Here is a 16717-nt window from a genome sequence, read left to right as displayed (position 1 = left end):
CATCAACAAAGAATATTCTATGTTTCCACAAAAGTTTTAATTTTGCTTGCCCATACAAAAACCAGAGAGTATTTGCTCTCTTTGGGCAAATTTTTTTTTAAGTCTTTATTTTTTTAAGTAAAGATTTTCAAGTTGATTTATTAGCCAAGGGGATTATATATATATATATATATATATATATATATATATATATATATATATATATATATATATATATATATATTTTAAAATTTATTTATTTATTTATTTATTTATTTTAAAATAATCTATTAGGGCTTGATACAATCTAAATAAACCAAGGTTTTGAATGATCCATTTTGAGCACAATGCAAGATTGCTTTTTTTTGTTTTCAATAATCACGAAAGTGAACCTACATTCATAACATAATTTTCGTTTCAACATATATGAAACTTGAATTTTGCCTAATTGAACATCATCATTTCATCTTATTTTTTATATGCATCCATATAACCGAAAAGAAAAAATACGAAGATCTCATGAGAAGCAATATTATTGAATCACTATTTTATTGACAACCTCATTCAAAGGCTCAGCCGAGAAAGAACCAAGAAGAAAACCCAGCGTCGTTGCCATTACAACAAGGATTTTAAATACAATTTACATAGGATTCCAATCCCGAAATTTCAACAATCCAATTAAATTTCCTTCATGACCCTTATCAAGGGATCCATATCATTTTCTTCAATACCTTGCTAAGATCTTGGAGGGAACGAAATCTGACCAAGTGACAAACAAGCATAACAAGGAGACAAAATCAAACATTCATATCCATACTAGGTTTTCACAACAGGATTCAACATTGAATCAAAACTAGGGAAAGGTGGATTTTTCCAATAGGAGATGTCAGACACAATACCAAAATAGATGCCCAATCGGGGCTATAACTCAAGAACTTCCGTTCTTCCATTCTTACATGCCAAAACTCATACGAGGTTTGTGCTGACAAGTAGGGGCCCATAACACCCTACCCTCTCTCCCTCTTCTCGTCCTGAGAAGAGACTCTACACTGTTGGAGTCCAACTAAATACCTTTCCCGAAATTGGCCACTTCTGCCCTATCCAAGGGTGAGTAATGCCAAAACACTCATACAAGAAAACTTCAAAATTCAAGCAAAACATGAAAGAAAAGCACTCAAGAAAACATAGTTTCAATCCTTCCCAACATACCCAACATACATATAAGCGTACCAATAAACAATCCCACTAGCATAAGCATGAAACAAGCATGAACAATCTGAACAAAGAAGATGAAGAATTCCTACCTTCACAAGAGGTTATGGTAAAATGAACAATTTTGAGAAGAGCTTTTCCTTCCTTGCCTTCAATCTTCCAAGACTCCTCTCTAAAAGTAGAGATTGGGTAACCACCAAAACTACTCCAAAAAGGGCCTCTAAAAAGATCTCAACTCAACCGCCAAAAAGGGCAATAACTTCCCCTCACTCACCTAAAAATCTAGTAGTTTCTAACTCAACCAAACCTAAGGTTAACCTCTAAGTGGAGTTGAGGTTATGCAACTCATGGTAACTACTTTCAATTTTCGCACAAAGGCAAAAATAGACTTTTTGAGTGACCTCAAAAGTCAACAAAAAGGGCTTAAGGGGTGGAAAATGCCCCCAACCCATACCCATACCCCTTGCGTATTAAAATTTCATGGTTTAAGGCCTTAGGTATTGATTTGGGACCCAACAAATGCTAGGAATATTTAGGACCATCTAACAACTCCAAAATGCAGATTAAGCACTAATCCAAATTAGGGGTAACTAAACTCGATTAAAAACAAATTAGCAAAAAGGTCACTAACTTAGTCTGACTTAGGTCCAAAGGCTACACAGTTAATCCTAGCTAGCATGTTGGAATGCATATGCAAATTCACGAGTGTCAAGTGACACTAAAGAACACAATTACGAACATTAACATATACTGATCACAGAAAGATACATTCATACATCTCACAATATAATTAAGTTACAAACAACAAGGTTTCCACAAATAGCACATAGGGATCAGTTCCGCTCTTCCGTCGGGTTTCTCGGCTAAAATATCCTGCACACTCATTGCACACATCAGTAGTCCCATAAAATCACATGCACATATGTATATACGTATCAGGGAATCACATAAATTAAAACATAGATCTATCAATCAATCAGGGTTTCTCTCATCCTACTCATATTCTTAATCATTACCATTTCGTAATCAAAGCGTTAAATCCTGCATTTACTTACTTCACCCACATACATGTTCATAAAGCATTAAATGACGAACTCAAATATCTGAAAGTAAACATCACACAATATGAATTAATGTAATATGTTCAAAGCATCAGGTAGTGTCTCGACATCTCAAGTCGTGAGTATCAAAATAATAATGTATCACTATACTACGATGGGTAGGGGCGAGGCCTCACAATCATCATGTTCATGTCAACTTGGAAGAATGGTGTGTTGGATCAAAGTTTCAATGATGTCAAAATACAATGCAACAAATGAAAACACTTGACATTGTTGATAAATAAAGCCTACAAAATGTTCATGTTTCATTCTGCAAATGTTGAACTTACAGTTTTTCAATATTGATTACCATTATATATTGACAGTCACATATACAGAAATACAGTAGATTTATCTGGCATAATAACATTCCTTTAACATTTTATCCATGGTAATGGCATTTTGGGAGATAATAAAAACAAACAGCAAGGCCATTTTATCTCTGTATTGACTCATGGATTTCAGAGCCTCGGGATGAATATTTGTCTCTGTTTGGATCACATATCAAATGGTTTCTGTTTCTCAATGGAAGAATACTGTGAAGTGATTGTTTCTGCACCATGGAGGTCTACACAAGTCTAAAAGTCAATAGACTAAACTGTTCGCAATCAATGTATTAACACAGATAAGACAGAGTCCTTGGGCGCCAATATTATTAGAAAATTGATCTCATTAGTGATCGTCTGAAATCAAATAATCCTTCCTATTTGAACACATTACCTATAAAGAATAGATATTGAAATTTTGGATCTGTTGGGCTTAAACAACTGAAACAGGTGTCAATGAATTCCTTATTTTAATCACCCAATGAAACGTTAAGTTGCTGTGGTCTACAAGGTTTTTACATAAGTTGTATTCCAAACAGATATTTTTCAGCCCAAAAAAAGACAAATTTTTATTGTCTTATAAGAAGTATGGATTAAATTTAAGTTTGGTTCTAATATTTATTCACCAGTATCAGAGCCAAGTGCATGTCAAAAAGTCCTAATCAATCTAAGCAGATTATGTGATTAGAACACATGGCCAATCTAGAAGGAGCATTTTCAAATAAGGCACCCTTGTTTGATGGAACGAATTATGCATTATGGAGTATTAGAATGGAAAATTTATATTGCTTCAATAAGTTATGATGCTTGGATGTCTGTTGAAAATAGCTACATTTTACCCAAATCTCCTCTAACATATTCTGCAGGTAAGAAAGATCATGAGAATAATGCTGAAGCTAAAAATGCCATATTGGGTGGTTTAACTAATAATCAATTTACTAAGGTTATGCATTGTAAAACAGATAATGAAATCTGGGATAAGTTAAAGGGTGTCTGTCAAGGAGATTATAAGGTTAAACAGGCTACACTACAAACATTTAATGCCAAATTTGAGGAATTAAAAACAAAAGAAGAAGAATGCACTGTTGATTATCTTTTAAGAGTTGACTTTGTTAATGCAATCAAAGGCTTAGGTGAAAAAGTAAAAGAACCAACTGTTGTGTAAAAGATTTTACGTTCTTTACCTTCCAGATATAATGCTAAAATTTCTGCTGTAGAAGAAGTCCGGGATCTTACTAAATTATTAATTAACAATAGACGATTTACATTGTATTCTAACAGCTTAGGAGATGAGAATGTCAAGTGATGCAGAAACCAAAAAAGGAAGTTGCTTTCACAACAACTAAGAAGGAAAAGGACGAAAGTTCGGAATCATAAGATCTAATAGAACAATTAGCAAACCTAGTTTAAAAGTTTAAAAAGTTTGGTAAACATAAAGGAAAATCACCTGTGTAATGGTCTAATTGTAGAAAGAGTGGTCATTTTGCTGCAATGTGTCCCTACTCTAACAGTGATGAAGAAGGCTCTAAAAAGAAACAATTTGCTGACAAGTCAAAAAACAGTTTGCAAAGAAGAAGTAAAGTTTGTGTTGAGGATGATGGTACTGATAATTCCGATTCTGATGATTATGAAACTTTGTTTATGGCTTTAGGACCTTGTTCCACAGATCAGAGCAATGATTAGTCAAAAAGTGATTCAGAGGATGAAGTTGAATTTGAAGCAGTGTTGGTATGCGCATTGGGAGAAATAAGTCGATTGAAGGAGTTGGCATCAGTCTCAAAAGGTAATATAGATCTCTCAAAAGATGCTGAAATTAAAGTTGAAAGTATTACAAATCTGAAAGTTATGTTTGAAGAAACTAAACGAAAGAAGTCGTAAATTATGAACTTGTTCTTAAAACTGAAAATTGCTTTAAGTTGGAAAGTGAAATATTTGGTTTAAGAAATGAAATTAACAAACTAACTATGATTCTTGATAAGCAAATGAAATTCACAAAAAGTTCAGAAATGTTAAGTGATATTTTGGCTCAACAGCAAGACACTAGCATCAAAACGGGATTAGGGTTTGAAAAGGTAGGAAGTTCAAATAGTACAAAAGGTAAAACAAATTTTGTTGAGGCTAAGAAGTGGTTTCCTAGAAGATTTTACTCATTCTATGGTTATTGCAACTTTTGCAACTTTTTTGGTCATAAAGCAATAAATTGGAGGGTCATACCAAAAAACAGGTTTAATTTTGTAAGTCCAAATTTGTTTAATGCCTTACAGAATTTCAACTTGATTGTTTTAAATGTCAAAATGTTCGACATACTACAAGAAATTGTTAGTTGAGTTTTGTTGATTCAAGAAACAGGTAATCAAAGAAGAAATAAACCAAAAATTGGAGAAAGAAAGAGAGCAAATCTCTTGTTGTTACAACACTGCATGCTATGAAAGAGAATCTTTAGATTATCGAGAGTGATTGTTCAAACCACATAACAAGTGATAAAAGCAAGTTTTCTACATTTACAGAATGGATGCAAGTCTAGTGAAATTTGGGGGTAAATCTTCAGTACCAATAAGAGGTAAAGGTTCCTTGAGTACCAATGGTATGCTAGAAGCAAACAATATGTATGCGGATGATTTAAAGTATAATTTACCAAGTGTTACTCAATTATGTGAAAATGGCTATTATGTAAATCTCAATGCTCACAGTTGTGAAATAACGAAACTTGATTCTGGAAAAACCATTGTTGAGGGTAAACATATTGAAAGTAATGTTTATGACTTGACAGAAGTAAAAGGCAAAATTTATTTGTTGAGTCACGTTGATCAAAGTTGGCTTTTTCCAAAGGAGGTCAAGACATGTCAATTTTGAAAATCTTGTAAAAATTAATTCTTTTGAATTTTGTAAGACATATGCCCAAGATTGTCAAACCTAAAAATATGGTGTGCAAAGAATGTCAACAAGGAAAACAAACAAGAATAAGTTTTAAACCAAAAGAATATTCAAGTCTACAACCCCTTGAGTTGATTCACAGAGATCTTTGTGGACCCACCAGACTTAAATGTTAAAATTTTGAATCAGAAATATAAGATTGCATGAAACGAAATATGGAAATTCAAGACAACTGATAACACAAGAAGTTATCCCGGGCAAAACCATCCACTTTGAGGGAAGCAACCCAACACACCAAAGATGATGCCTTTATTCAAATTATAATTCAAATACACAAAGTGTTTGTCTTTGTAACATGCTATTTTCCAAACCATAAATAGCAATCATATTATCATTGAAAATACATTACTTTCCATATTCTCATGAAGGATAGTTATGACAGATATTTTACATATTCATATGAAAGAGGATTAACGGCTATAACAGATTAAATTCTAGTTAATTGCTCTCATCAATAGAGTTAAGGAAAAATATAATTTAATCTAGTTATGAACTGCTGGAAACATGAAAAAGATTATAGCATTACTAACCATCTAAGCATGATTTCAGATGAACTTGATAATTTATACAGACGTAAAAATACTCGATAAACGAAGGAAACATGAATGCATATTTGTTCTATGTTGAGCAAGTCCCGACATCAGGTGGAGAGGAGAAGCATTGTCAAAGGCTTTACCTCCCAACCGCAGATCCTAAGTATCCCCACAGAATATCAATTGAGAAAGGCCCTCCCTACACAAGATTAGGCATGAAACACCCCTATCCTGCCTCTGAGCATCTGAGTGTTAGAGTGTCAACTCACAACCAGGTAGGCTATGAATACCTTTCATCAACCTATCCATCCGATTGCAAGCTATCCTAACCTCTAGTGATCATAGCAACATCATAAGCCACTAAACCTACCCTAGCTAGGAATTTACATGGAAACTATGTGCCTGATCACCCACCGCCCATCCTTGGTCCTAAACAAATATAAAAATGAAGGTTCGTAGCATTTCATTAATTCTCTGATGGCACCTCTTGTTAGAATATTTAGAATAATTGGGGGGGGAGGGTGTAAATCAGTTATCCAAGGTCTAGATGTATCAATTAAACAAACAAACACTTAATCAACTTCAGATTTTATCATTGCATAGCTCAGTCTCTATAGTCAACTGTTCGCAACATCAACTAGTTGTCCACTATCCTAAATATAACTGACTTACAGAATGTAAACATTAATCAGCAAAACACCATAGATAACATCCACACAAGTTTGACACTAGGATTTAACCTGGAAACCCAATTTATCAGCAACATGTCACTAATTTTCACTCTTCTAAAGTGAGCTCTGTAAGGAGCCAACCCTACTAAAGTTTACAAAACACATCGTTAAATGTGACCTTGTTAAAGGATTTAATCACCCTGTTAAGAGTGGCCTTGTTAGAGGACTTTAGAACATTTCATTAGAATGACACCTTGTTAGAGAATTTACATATGACTGTTAGGTCAACCTTGATTGAAGGATTTCAAATACTACATACAATGGTTAGAAAGTAACAACAGGTTTTGATATGTTAAGTACAACTCACTTTGCATGTACAAAATCTTGTTCAACTCATAAACTAATTCACTGTTTGGCCTCCATTGTCATATCAATCTCAAATTTGCTTGGCAACCCTTCAAGCAATCATTCTTCACTTCTCAACTTGTCTCATCCTTCTACTTAGATTCACCAGTCAATAACATCAACAACTGCTCCAATCTTCAAACTCTCTAGAACATATCGAAAGTTCACCCTTGTGCCTCCTTAAATAGGTAATTCTGATCTTTTGCCACTTAATCATCATCGTAGATCTTAGGGTTTACAATTAGATTCATTACATACAATGGATCTAATCGCCATTTTGTTTTTCCTCTTCTTTTCTAGAAACTTCTCTTGGAATTCATCCCTTAGGTCGTTTACCTAATCCTCTCCTGATATTAAATGATCCAACTCATCAATCCTTATCTTCAACACACTTTCCATATTCCAAGAAATCAACTTAGTCAGTTGGAAATTAAAATTTCTCATAAACTGTTAAAATGTTGTTCCTCGGCCAACACTGCGTTCTGACACTCAATCATCAATGGGTTACTCGGTCACTACTAAATTTCTTGCTTGGCACATACACTGTCACTTGGTCGATATTGATGCTCAGTCAACAATAATTATGCTCGGCACTTACTGTGGCTCAGTCGACACTAGCATCACTCGTGATGTACTTCAAATTATTTTATCTTCTGCTCTATTGCTCAGTCAAGCCTATGCATTCAATCTAACTTTGTTCACACTATCAAGACTTGAGCATTACTGTCTTCTCTGCTTGAAACATGCTTTAAACAATCATTTTATCTTGTCAAAGTCCAACTAATCAAGTGTCCATTTGTGGTTTCCTCTTCATAACTCAACCTATCCTCTAGATACTTTTGTTATGAACAACTTCTCAAATCCTCATCATCAATCAAATAGATATGACACTTAGATCAGATAGCAAATTGTCTCACCAATAGGTTTAACATCAATGACAACATAACAATTATTCCAATTGTAGTTTCCAACACCTCTCTCCTTGTCTCAGAGGCATATGTACTATACCTCTGTATATTAATTGCACAGAGTTGGTAATCTTTTCTAATTGTTAAGTTCTAAAATGAAGGTATGAAAATATGCAACAAGCAAATCAGACTGATTGCAAGTAGGCAATTAGCTAGTTGTGTAATATATAAACAATTCATTTAATCTTGGAACCTTGTCCACTTGGCTCTGATCATAGTATCTTTACAAATATTCTTGCTACGAGCTCAAACTCAGAGCTTTCATTCTTAATAAATGACAAAATAAAGAAGGTGCAAAGAGACGCACGACCTGGCTGTGTTGATGGAGGTATGACACCCTTGTCTACTAGTAAGACTTTCGAGTAGCCGTGATACAGCCCCTGACTCAAACTATACTTCCATTGAGGCTACGATAGCCGAATATGAATAGAAGATAAGCATGCTTGATTGGCTAGAAGTGATAGAAAAGAATAAATCTCAGGTAGATAATAATAGAAAAACTAGGAATGTATGGTTGTTGCTAAGAGTTGAATTGCAGGTATATGGCTATCGTAAATACTAGAAGCTATTTGCAGAGCAAAGAGAATGGTTTGCGGAGTGTCCCTTATGCATGCTCGACTAACCAAAATATAATCTCCTGAAGGAGTTACGAGCAAGATGTTTGAAAGGTGGTGAAACATGAGTTACATTCTTGAATTGAATATTCAAAAGCCACAATAATTAAAAAGGTCGACAATGAAGGGAAAGGGGGTCACCCTATCTCAGACCTTGGAGTACTCAAAGAGGCCTTGTGGGCTGCCATTGACTAGAACTTGACCTAGGGGTTGAAATGCAATTGTTAACCCACCAAATCCATTCTTGACAAAACCCGAACCTTTCCAAGAATTGTAAAAGAAATGCTCTATTAACTTCATCACAGGCCTTCCTAATATCCAGCTTAATCATCATCTTTTCTAACTTTGCAGATCTAACTATGTGAATAGACTCACAGGCAATTATAACACCTTCATAGATTGATCTATTAGGTGAGAATCCACTGTTCCTAAGAAATTATATGGACTAAAACCTTTTTGAGTCTGTTTGCAACAACTTTTGAGATGATTTTGTAAACCATGTTACATAAAGAAATAGGACGAAAATCATCAAAAGTTACCCGCCCCTCCTCACGAATGAGAGCAATGAATGTGTCGTTAAAGTCTTTGAGCAAAAACCCACCCAACCTAGATTTTTCCACAACCTCATAAATATGTCCCAGAATATTTGATAAAATATGGTGGGGAGCCCATTTGGCTCTAATGCCTTTTCTCCCCCCATACTGAACAGAGCACACTTAACCTCCTCATAAGAGATGGGAGTAGTTAGCATCTGGTTCTATTCAGCATAAATGATGTGGGTATCTAATATCTCCCTATCAGTAAGCCTCCTGAAATGACATCGTATATCTCCCTGTCCAATTTGATCACTCTGCAATTCTGAATTGAAAATATTATAAAAATGACTCACCACTTCTTGATTGATGGCTTCCGAGGAGCTCAACCTTACACCTATGGCACTATTTATAAAATGGATCCGATTGATAGATCTCTTGACTTTCATTGAATTGTTGAAAAAAAAATGTATTGTGGTCCTCGGTGGCCAGCCATGTTTCTCAAGACTTTGTCTCCAATAAACCTCTTCTCTTGCCAATATTTCAGAATTTTGTTTGTTCAAATTTGATTCTAGCTGAAATTCCACCTCCCCTGTGCCTAATTTTATGACTGTTGAATACAAAGCAGCCAAACCACTCTCCAATCTAAATTTCCCAGTGAAGATATTATGAAAATACTCACGGTTCCAGATTTTGAGTTGATCCCTCAAATATTGTAGTTTTTTGCAAACTATGAAAGATTGTTACCTGATCTCAAATCTTTTAATCCTTCATGTCTGAGCCACATAGATTCAAAATTAGAAAGGGGCACATGCTCAAGAGTTGAACACGTGTGCACTCTCAAACAGATTGGACATTGATTAGAACCCATAATAGGTAGAATTTCTGCAAAACAAACTCAGACTGAGGCTCCCCAATCCCCGGCCAGGAGAAATCTGTCTAACTTTTCAGCGATATAACGGAAACCACTGGACCTATTTGTCAATGTGAATAGTTTGTTTCTCATTTCAGTCTCTATTAAACCATTGTTAGTGCAGAAGTTAGCAAGGTCCAGTTGACTCTGTCCTGCCCATCCTTCACCGCCTTTCTTTTCCACTGGACTTAATATGGCATTAAAATCACCCACTAGAATAAACAACTCATTCTGATTTGTCCAGGTAATGTTGGTAAGAACTTGCCATATAGTTCTTTTTTGGGCCAAGTTGGTCAGGCCATAGAGATTAATTACATGAATATTTGCAAAAGGTTGCTTAGAAGCAATTTGTGATCACTGCCAACATATTCTTGCCCCTTCGGAGTGGCTTCTATTGTCCCATCATTCCATAAAATGCCCAATCCCCCCAAAGCACCTGAGACCTCTGACAAACAACATCTCCATCTCACAAATTTACACCTAAAACTACCCACATCCTCCCCTTTAATAAGCTTTGTTTCTTGCAAGAGCATCAGATCTGGCCTCACTTAATCCAGACAACGTTTGATCAAGCAAGCTTTGTCAGAGGCATTGCAGCCCCTGACATTCAATGTAAGGAGCTTCATGATGCACAGAAAAGGGCATACCCCTTCCCAATCTCAAGAGTTTTGTTTGGTTTGCAGCTCAACCATCGCCAACTTGACTTGATTGAATCTAGGACCACACTTCTTTTTTCTTCTACATTTGTTTTACTGACTGTGACTTGTGTTTGCTCTACTGCCCTATTCTCAAAGACATCTAAGATATTCTACAGCTCAAGAACATCCTAATCTTCCAAATCATCCAAACATGCTTCCTTCAAATCAAATTCAAGTTCCCTGCTACTGTCCTTGACAACTACAAAGGATATATCCAAACTTCTAATGGGTGAAATAGGGATATCCTTGAAACCCTATTCTGGCTGATTAATCAGTGAAGGCCTATCGGAGTCTTCCAGAATGAGGCTACTTGTATCCAATCCACCATGATTTAAATCATTCTCAGCTATTGGATCAACTGACCGATTTGAATCACTTCCCATTGCCTCTTGTCTAAATACTACTTTGGATTTTGAAGTGTGGATATTAGCTTGAGCTGTTTCTAGAGGTGTGGACAGAGGTAGAGGCCCACTATCACCCACAACCTTTGGAATCTTGTGTTGGTCATCCACACCCATTTGAACCGTAAGATGATTTTCATCTTCTTCAGGGGTCCCTAGCTCCAAGGAGTTCCAACCGCAGTTGCATTTACCATTGCAAAGAGTGTATCTATTTCATCTTTCTAAAGATTTTCCCATTCCAATCCTAGATTATCCTGGTAATTCACAAATCTAGAGCAGGACAGGACTTCCAAAGACAAATCCTCCATCTTGTTCTTAAGCATTTCATATGAGCAGGATCCATGTATGAGAACCGGCAGTTTAAACCATATTGGAATTTCATCCACCTTCACCTTTTGTGGATTGAAGTTGGAGCACCAGTCAACTGCAAACAGACACCTGCAATCAATAAAGAACAAACCATTGTTGAAAGCATGTTCCTTATCACTTACAACAGAACAGATCACCAAATGAAAGCCATTCGATAGAGATTTTACTTGAGACCCTTGCCCTAGGGTTTTTGCATACCCATCTTTAATCTTAGCCTAAGTAGGCCATATCCCCCCTATTTCACCATAAAGACATGGTCTTTAAGATATCTAATGGATTCACTCCACTCTTTGTTATCAATAGACGCTATAATAGAAAATTATTGCTTTGAGGACTTACCAGTTGATTCTGCTCCTGTGGTTGTGCTATAGGTTTGAATTTTTTTTTGATCTTCCCAAAATCAAAACCTTCCCCTACCCCTAATGCATTGAAATCCTTTCTCCCAAAGCTGAAATCACTTCGCTGCCCTTCTGCAGCTCTGGTTGAATCTCTTATAGTGAAAGTCCTGCCCTATACTCCATCTCCACACTTCCGTCATTTTTCCTTTGTTATCCCAGTTAAACCTTGTGTTAAACTGCTGTTGTGCCCTATGATTAAACAGCCATGCAGTCCCAGAATGGCCATTGTAACAGAAGTTCTAGTGTTGCCTAAACCCTAACCCCTGCACTCGATTCTTCATCTGTGTCTATTGAATGTAGAATATCTCTTACTTCTTTGATAGCCTAGAGTATTTCAACAAAAGAGTGAAATGTGGACTCAAGGCACATATTGCACCAAACACAACAGTTTTGTAATGGTAGAAAGCACAAAAACAGAAAACATGAAAAAATCAAGGAAAAGGCCTGGAGTATTTCAGAAAATGAGTGATAGGTAGACTCAGGTGCGTAGTGCACAAAAAATAAGTTTGTATAGTGATAATTGAAAACATGAAGAAAATGGCCCTCTGCAGTAACATGAACAAAAAATTAAGGATTAAGAAATGTGCAGAACCATCACAAGCAATGAAAAAGGTAAAACTTCAACTAATCACAAGTATTTGGAGCCTGAGCATGTAAGTTACTCTTCAAATGACTACCAATAAGTTCATGCAAACCTTTTTTTTGTTTTAAGTTCATGCAAACTTGCCACATACAAAACTCGTAAAAAAAGCACAAATGGATCAAGTAAATGCAAGAAACTACATAGTTTATAATTTAATAAACATAACTGGGAGCCGACAAACATTTGTGAAGCAAAAAATGCTACAATTTACGAGTGAGCCTATTAAAAAAAGAGTGCAAGGGCAACTTAACCATTGACAGGCAGAAGACAATACTAGTAATAAGAGAGGTTGAACAAAACAAATTCATAGACATACAAGAGAACTTTGCAACCATAACCGAAAAAAGAAACCAGTTGAATTCATAATAAATTCCTCCTACCCTGTATTCATTTTCCTAGAATACTAAAGATACACTCCAAATGTTGAAATCTTGTATAGAAACTAAGGCCTTCTACCCCAAAGACATCTCTAGTAGAATATGTATACAAAAGTTGGCATGATATTGGTCTGATATTAGTTTTCTCTCAAAAAAATTGCCTCTGCAAGGATAAGAAGATACCCGCATTTCCTTTTTGTCTTCTCCATGGTTATCATTCGCATTAACTACCTCTGATGTAAATCTCCGCTTCTGCTCACAACAAACCTAGAGTTAACTAATGAAGACAATTAAAAACAAAAACTACAACAGCATAATCAAAACAAATTTATTGTTATATGAATGTCCATAACTGACCAAATCAATGAGTATCAAAAGTAAAATTATGTTACGAAGCAGGATTGCTAGCTCAAGCAGAATACATACCCCAAAACATTGACCAATTAATTTTTATTAAAGATGTGTTGTCATCCAGCAAGGGATAGTGGATTGTAGGTGTCATGGTGTGAGTTATATATTTAATATTAGTGTTCCCTCAAAATTTCTGTGTCCAGTCAAGCTGTTTACAAAGCATGATTTGTTGACTGGGAAATTATGTAAGGAACATCCAGCAAGAGATAGTAGAGTCTAATTAGTGCAGAAAATAACTGAGTGGAGGCAGCATATAAATTTATAACTTGTAATTGTCTTTTGTGAAAACTCCCATTTCAGCTTCACTTTCTAACACCCTTATTGATGATGGCTTTACCATACAGATTATTCTAAACTTTGTTATATTTAACCTCCTTTTACCACTTCTTATATGTTGCAAACAAGAAGGCAGATATATTGTTTAATACAATGACGCTTGGGGGGAGAAGGGAGAGCCATGGCATAGAAGTTTTTTATTACAGTTAGATCATGGAGTTTAGACAGTAGTATTGGGTGTGTGACATTTCATTTGTCCTAGAAAGTTAATATGATCTGCTGGAGTGCTTGGAGATGTGGTGTTGGGCCTATGCCTTCATTTGTTGATGAAATATGTAAAATCTTGGACTGGCAATTTGTAGTGAAATTTTGTTTGAATTCTGTAGGCGATTTGTTTATAGATGTAAAACTGGAAAAAAATCTCATAATATCAGTGGCTGTAAAATCGTATTAACTATTGTTGTATTGGGCATATTGAAGCCTGTTACTTGGGATCAATTCTGAGTTGGAAATCAGGTCTGATGCTTACAAACTTATCCATTCTGTTGGTTAATATTATAACTATTGTAAGATCCTCTATGTAATCTTTGCCCAAATTTTCACTTTTCCAAACTGGGTAATTTTGTCAAATAGTGCTTGCTTATATTGACTGTTTTAAAGCTTTTCTGTTTGTTTTCATTTTATCTTGCAAGTTACCATTCATCTTTGCAATGCACTCAAAAACCTAGAAAACAGCGAGAAGAAATGTCTCTAGTCATAAACCAAGAAATGGCCAATATTTACACAGTATGTCTGTTGTGAGAGAAAATCAATCTGAAAAGTTCTCAATAGTATTATGAAACTGGAGTAGTGTGGCATGGAACAGCAGTAATTCGAAGAACGCTATGGTCATTCCATACACAGTTTCCATATTGAACAGAAGCAAATATAATAAGTTACATTTCCCAAGCACACAAATATTTTGGTTCTGAAAATACATATTGCAGCACTCAGAAATGTAGATAATGGCATATAAATGAAGGTAATGACTTCATGAACTTCCACAAATAACATACAGTACCTTCAATAATTTTTTATTGAATCACATCAAGGCTTTGGCTATTTTTGGGTGGGCTAATCTTTGTTGGCTCAATCCTTGTCTCTACTCCTCCGTGACATGTCCCAAGTACTCCTTTGCAATCTCACACGACTCTGAATAATTTACTTAGCACATTACAGGTTATATTTTTTATGTTTCCGCATTCTTTGGGTTCTTCTGAGCTAAAGTGTCATCATGACATGTCATTGTACCACGGCATTTTGGGAATATCTGCGGGACGCTCATCAGAATATAGGATGAGGGGCTCTCTCCTAAGTCTTTGAACTCCCACCAACTGTTTCTAAAAGGGTGAATGATAGGTACTTTAAGTGAACGCTAGTAACCGCCAAAGACGAACTTATACAAGCATTCCACGGCGATTATTTTGTTCTGCGTAGCTTAACTGTGTTCACCTATATAACGACCCTCTCACGGATTCCAATACATGACCTCTATATGGAATACAAATGTCTTCCCCAGCAGGCCAAGTTAAAACGGATAAAGAGATACAAAATTGAAAAGCCAAAGAAATGACATCTTCATTAAATATACATCCATATAAAAATGCTGCTAATCTAACGCATTGGGGCATCAAATAAAACGTTACCTGCTGCTGCTTGTTAATAAGCTCGGTAAAATCCCATGGCAAATTGGGGTTTTGAAGCTGAAAATCCAAATGCTGTAAAGGTGATCGCATCATACAAATGATTATAATCATCCCAAACAACGAATTGAAACCACTCAAATTTTTAATTTATAAATAAAAAACTGAAAAGAATGTTTTGAGTGTTCGTTTACATAATTCAAGGCCACTGAAAAATGGCGCGGCACCGGACTGGCCCTCCTGACACCCAGGGCCACCTGCAAATCCAGTGTGAATTGTTTACAAAACTGCCAAAAACCATTGAAAATTCTCTAATGAAATCTAATAATCATGAGCTATGTGTTAGCTTACCGGTGCCATGCGCACAGCCTGTCCAATCCTAAGCATCTTCGCCTTTGAAGCTGAGATGCTCACTTACAGAGCTCGCTTGAGCCGCGGCACGAGCGAGTTAACGCAAGTAAAGCGTCCCGCTTGGCATTGGCGCTTCGACTGATACGCTGCCGACCCTAGTGGAGATACGCCAAGAGAGCACAACTGTTAACCAACGAAATAGTTCGAATGCATCAGAAGATGCGAGCTGCTAACAATAACAAGAAGAACCAACTATAGTAGGCCTGGTCACCCTGTTTTTCACTTCTGAACGATGATGAGAGGGCCATGAAACTCTTCCGTTTCTGCCTTCCTCAGGTAACTATTGTTCTCATTTGATTCCGTTAGCATTTAAATGCACCAATTAGATTTCAATGTTTTCTTTGGGCTTGTTTCCTCTCCTCGAACTCACCTTTGGCAAGTTCTGGAAGTGTATTGGTGAGTGTATTGGTGGTTGGATGTGAGGGATTTCTGAGTTGATGTGTTGGGGACGAGTGGATGCAGGGCATGCCGAGGGTTGGCCAGCAGTCAGTCAGAATGGCACAGTTGAAGACCGGTTGCAAAGCCAAGGTTGAAGGTGATGACTTGGGAAAGTGGATTTGGGAGCTGCCAGGGGCAGTTTGGCGTAAGATTGTGGCTTGAAGAAATTTGGGTTATGATCTGAGGAAGGTTGTGCTAGTACTAGGCATAGCACAAGGGTCTGGAAGTGAATCGGTAGGCAAGTGTTGGTGGCCGAGTTGATTTGCAGTGTGTGGGGACGAGTTGGGTGCAGGGCATGCCAGAATGCTCTTCAGCAGGCAATCATAGTGGCACAGCAGGAGTCGAGAGGCCGAAGGTTGACCGTGTGAAGCTTGGGAAAGCTGGGTGACTTGCGCATCGGAGGGATGGCAAGTGTGTCTTTCAGT

General features: G+C 36.5%; 1 pseudogene across 1 annotated transcript in view; it reads right to left on the bottom strand.

Moving 5' to 3' along the window:
- Positions 1–16467, bottom strand: part of LOC149557230 (large ribosomal subunit protein uL10z-like) — a 42436-nt pseudogene extending 25969 nt beyond the window's left edge. Inside the window, exons 1-4 of the transcript XR_016364856.1 lie at positions 15795–16467; positions 15638–15700; positions 15447–15518; positions 13258–13326 (exon numbers count right to left, since the gene is read on the bottom strand). The product of XR_016364856.1 is annotated as a large ribosomal subunit protein uL10z-like (transcript). The remainder of the gene's footprint in view (positions 1–13257; positions 13327–15446; positions 15519–15637; positions 15701–15794) is intronic.
- Positions 16468–16717: the final 250 nt, after the last annotated feature.

The sequence above is a fragment of the Cupressus sempervirens genome, chromosome 5, assembly GCF_028749045.1.
Source record: "Cupressus sempervirens isolate cs-2001-9-10 chromosome 5, ASM2874904v1, whole genome shotgun sequence".
NCBI lineage: Eukaryota > Viridiplantae > Streptophyta > Pinopsida > Cupressales > Cupressaceae > Cupressus > Cupressus sempervirens.
Note: the sequence above shows the minus strand (reverse complement) of the source record. Positions and strands in the feature narration are given on the sequence as shown.